This window comes from Saccopteryx leptura, chromosome 2, assembly GCF_036850995.1.
Source record: "Saccopteryx leptura isolate mSacLep1 chromosome 2, mSacLep1_pri_phased_curated, whole genome shotgun sequence".
Taxonomy (NCBI): Eukaryota; Metazoa; Chordata; class Mammalia; order Chiroptera; family Emballonuridae; genus Saccopteryx; species Saccopteryx leptura.
The window spans coordinates 175,827,660-175,832,471 of NC_089504.1; the positions used below are offsets into that span (position 1 = coordinate 175,827,660).

General features: G+C 39.4%; 1 pseudogene; it reads left to right on the top strand.

Moving 5' to 3' along the window:
* LOC136391696 (tetratricopeptide repeat protein 9C pseudogene) lies at positions 1 to 524 on the top strand (annotated as a pseudogene).
* The last annotated feature ends 4,288 nt before the right edge of the window (positions 525 to 4,812 follow it).

The window sequence follows — 4,812 nt, forward strand, 5'->3', positions numbered from 1 at the left end:
ATGGAGAAGTGCCTGCAAGAGACTCAGTTTTCCAAGGAGAAAGAGAACCAGCATTACCGGGATGCTGTGAGTAGGTGCCATCAAGCTCTGCTTCAACTGCAGGGTCTGGACTCAGGTCAGTCCTCCCTGATACCTAATGTAAGACTTCAGGGCCCAGCTTTCACACTTGACCAAAAAACCTACTGCACACCACCCAGACAGACTGCTACAACAGTCTAGCTGCCTGTCTTCTTCAGCTGGAGCCAGTAAACTAGAAACTATGAACAAGTGTTCATATATAAACTGGAGTGACAGCCTAATACTGCAAAGACCTTGTATCAGGCTGGAGTGGCCTTTTCTACCCAAAGGACTATAACCAAGCTTGACACTACCTCCTGGCTGTTGTCAATAGGCAGCCAAAAGATGCCAATGGGCGTCGGTACCTCCAGCTAACAGAGTCACAACTCAGTAGCTACCGTTGGAAAGAGAAGCAGCTCTACTTGGGTATGTTTGGTAATAAAGAAGAATTAAGCTTTTCCACTTGAACTTAGATGAACCATTAAAGACCCATCAACTAAACCCTGAGCCTCACAAGAGAAATTAACCCCAAACCTCTGACTCAGGTGAATTTCTGTCTTGTTTCTAGTTCTGCACAAAGTCTTAAGTACTTACATGGTCTACTGCTTTTTTTTTTGTCCATTTATATATCTGTATAGCTTTTAATATATGGTATTCTTGGAGAAAAAAATATATGGTAGACAAACTTCTATTTACTAAAAATTTATTCTTTTTGTCATCTTGCAATAATGCTTTGAAGCATCTTACCTTGATCAAGGCATCTTATCTTATCCCTAACTCAAGATATGTTATATATGCATGTCCCTTTTTTTTGGTCTCTAAACCTCTCATGCTCATGAGGTCTCTCTTTCATATGTGTGAAATTTTCATACATATGTATGTATTAAATTTTGTTATTCTGTTGCTCATCCATCTTATGTCCATTTGATGATTAGATCAGCTGGAAAAACCTTTAAAGTAAATGAAAGTTTGTTCCTTCCCCATAGTTGCTGCTGTAAGCAGGGTATCTCACTGGCTGGAATCCCACACTTATTCACAAGGTTATTCCAGATGAGGAGCTCCTGCAGCATCTAACACAGGCCAGCAGAATGTAAGGATTCTTACCATGTCAGCATACACCTAGATCTTTGTTTGCAGGCTCTGGTGGAAGCCGGAATCTTTTCTTCTCTTCTAAATTTAGATTACTAGCATGTGATTTCCTGTGTTTTTAGAACAGCTGTTTAAAGTATGGGCAACCAAAGGGGTGCTGTAATAAGTCACAAATTCCTAATTGGGCAGGTTATGGTGAGTCATGATGCCCCAGGCCTGTAATTCTTTACTGAAAGGTTTTTAAGCCAGCTCCGCCCATCATTTTTGTGCACCTAGGATAACACACCTTTGAAATTTCAGAAGTAATACTCCTTATAGGTGTGACCACCTTAAGGAGAGCAAAAAATATTCTGTAATCTCATCTCTGCCTTGTTTTCTCACACACTTGTATAATCTTTCTTAATTTTCTCTTTAATTTCAAATGCATAAAAGCAACTGCAAAGCTGTTAATCTCCTGAGAATTTGAGATCTTGCCCCCGGCATATATCTTCAGTTCTGACTCAAATAACTATAAAATTCTCTACAGGTTTGGAAATTTAACATCCACAAAAGATCAGCCCCCCCATCTTCCTTAGAATGACCCTGGAAGCAAATCTTGTGAGGATTGCATCTTTTTGCACTTTTTAGGAGGATGTCTTCTTGCATCCATAGTATTGGTTTGGGTTGTTATTAAGATCCTACACATCAAGGCCAGATGACAGATGCTTCTAATTGGAAAAACTTTTATATTGAAAAGAAAGAAAAAATTTTTGGTAAAGAGCTCTAATATTGTTATAATAGCTAGTCATTAACATTCCTTTATTAAAATGAAATGATAGCAATTAGAAGAAAAGTCAAAACATACTCAGATTCCTTCTTAGTTGCCTTCAGATATTGTAAAAATTAGGATATTAGATATGAAACAGATTAGCAACAGAAAATAACTAAATTTAATACCTACATATGTATGGGAACTCAACTTACATGATAGAATCAAGGATCCCATATGCACAAGAGGTTCAGAGACAGGATTGAGGTATGTAAGATATTTGAGTTAGAAATGAAGTAATGCACCTTGAAGGCTTCAAGGGGATATTACAGGATGATAAGATAAGCAGATGTTTAGTGAATAAAAGTTTCTCCTGCTCTATATATAGATAAAAACAGGTTTTCTCTGACAATCTCTTATGAGCAAGACCCTTATTCAAGTCTTCTAAGTAGTTAATGAAGAAGCAAACTTTCTTAAGCCCATGACTAAAGTTCTCTTTAGCTCAAAACAACCTGCATGTTACAAAGGTACATCTTGGAATGATTAGGTCTGAACACTACAACCAACATAATCTCTTCTTTCTCTACCAGCATTAAAGTGCCTCAAATAAATATGCTTTATTTATCCCAGAATGGAGAAATTTAAGAGGCATGAATACAGAGATTACAATAAAAAACCAGTCAGAAATCATTTGGGGCAGCAGTCAGGCTGGTTAAATCAAGTGAAAGATTTCTAGTAGAGCCAGAGTCTATTGGCTTGACCTCTCACTAGGGAACCAGATACCTTTTATACAAAATTCTGTAAATTTGCCTGACCAGGCAGTGGCACAGTGGATGGAGAGTCGAACTGGAATGCGGAGGACCCAGGTTCGAAACCCCAAGGTACTGACTGGAGTGCAAGCTATCTGGTTTGAGCAAGGCTCACCAGCTTGAGCCCAAGTTCGCTGGTTTGAGCAAGTGGTCACTTGCTCTGTTGTGGCCCCACAGTCAAGGCACATATGAGAAATCAATCAATGAACAACTAAGTGCCTCAACGAAAAATTAATCCTTCTCATCTCTCTCCCTTTCTGTCTGTCTGTCCCTCTCTCTGTTTCTCTCTGTCTCTGTCACAAAAAAAAAAAAATTCTCTAAATTTGTCAGGAGATAGGAAAGAGAAATGTCTAGAATGACTTGATATGGAAATTCATGAACTGTGGTACCAAAACCCATCTTTGAAGCCTTAACTCAGGTTACAATTAGATTAAAAGAACATAAAAACATAAGGATTGATAAGATTATAATACTTGGAGTTTTGCATCAATTTTCATTGATGGCATCTTTTTTACTTGTTTAAGCATGTTTTTTTGTTTGTTTGTTTTAAATTTTTTATTTATTCATTTTAGAGAGGGGAAGAGAGAGAGAATGTGGGGGGAGGAGCAGGAAGCATCAACTCCCATATGTACCTTGACCGGGCAAGCCCAGGGATTTGAACTGGCAACCTCAGCATTCCAGGTCAACGCTTTATCCACTGCACCACCACAGGTCAGGCTCTTTTATCTGTTTCAATTGTGGAAATAGATATTGTAAAGCCAGTAGTCACGGTGACCATCATAGTCACCTGGCCTGTGCAGGTTCACATTAGATTCAGACAGATGATAATGAAACAACGGAGCCAAGAACTGGTGGGCCATTAGCTATAATCCTAGCTTGCACCCTGCGGGCATGTAGAAACACACACTGGGCTCCAAAACCCACTCATTCAAGTGCTCACAAAGCTACTGACTTATCTGAGTTTTCTAGAATCAAAGATTTCTAACCTCACCAGCCTTATTCACCTCTGTTTCCCATCTCCTTCTCTCCTCCACGTGGCCTTGCTCTAGTCTTCCTGCTTTCTGCTCTCCAATCTAATACTAATCTCGGGAACCGAGAAAGAGCAAGCGCCCAGTCTGACCCACTTTATAGTGTAGAAATCAAAACCTTTAATCTAATATACAAACAAGGATGTCTCTGATACAAAGTCACTTATATGAGGCATAATGGGATTCCTCATGAGAGTGCACCACCCACATCATGCAATCAGTCAAGGGTGTGGGGAAAAGCTTAGTCTTAAAACTAAGCCTTAGGCTATAAGGACCCTGCCTTAGCTTACAGCCTGTCCCCCATACCCAATGCAAACTATAAGCAAGCAAACATATACATCATATTTACAAACTTATTTGACCAACAGATATTGTGTCTCACTGGGAAACCAGAGCATAAAAACTGTCAGTTGTTTTTTTTCTTGCAAGAGAGAGAGAGAGAGAGAGGACTGTAGAGATGAGAAGTGTCAACTCAGAGTAGCATCACGTTAGGTGTTCATTGTTTCTCGTATGTGACTTGACTGGTGGGGAGGGTGCTCAACCTGAACAAGTGACCCCTTGCTCAAGCCAGCGACCATGGGCATTGAGCCAGTGATCATAGGCATCAAGTCAGTGCTCTTTAAGCTCCAGCCAGTGACCTCAAGATCATGTCAATGACCTGGTGCTCAAGCTGGTAAACTTGTGTTAAAGCCAGATGAGCACACCTCAAGCCAGCGACCTTGGAATTTTGAACCTGGGTCCTCAGCTTCCCAGGTTGATGCTCTATATACACTGTGCCATCACTACTCTTTCTTTTGACTATCAGAGGAAAAGAGTCTAGAAGTTGGTAGCTTCTGTATCCTCTGGGGTCCACAGAATTGTTTAATTATTCTAAAAATATTGACTATTTCAGCTGAAACCTGAGAAGATATTTGAAAAGATTAATAACTTGAGATCAGAAGTTTGGCCAAATTAGAAACCCATGTCAGAGCCTGATAAATAATTATTTTTAATTTTGAGTTCCCTCCATAAGCTAATAAAATAAAATTATATATCCAGAGGGAAAGAAGTAAATTAGAGATTATATAGTGTTAGACAATTA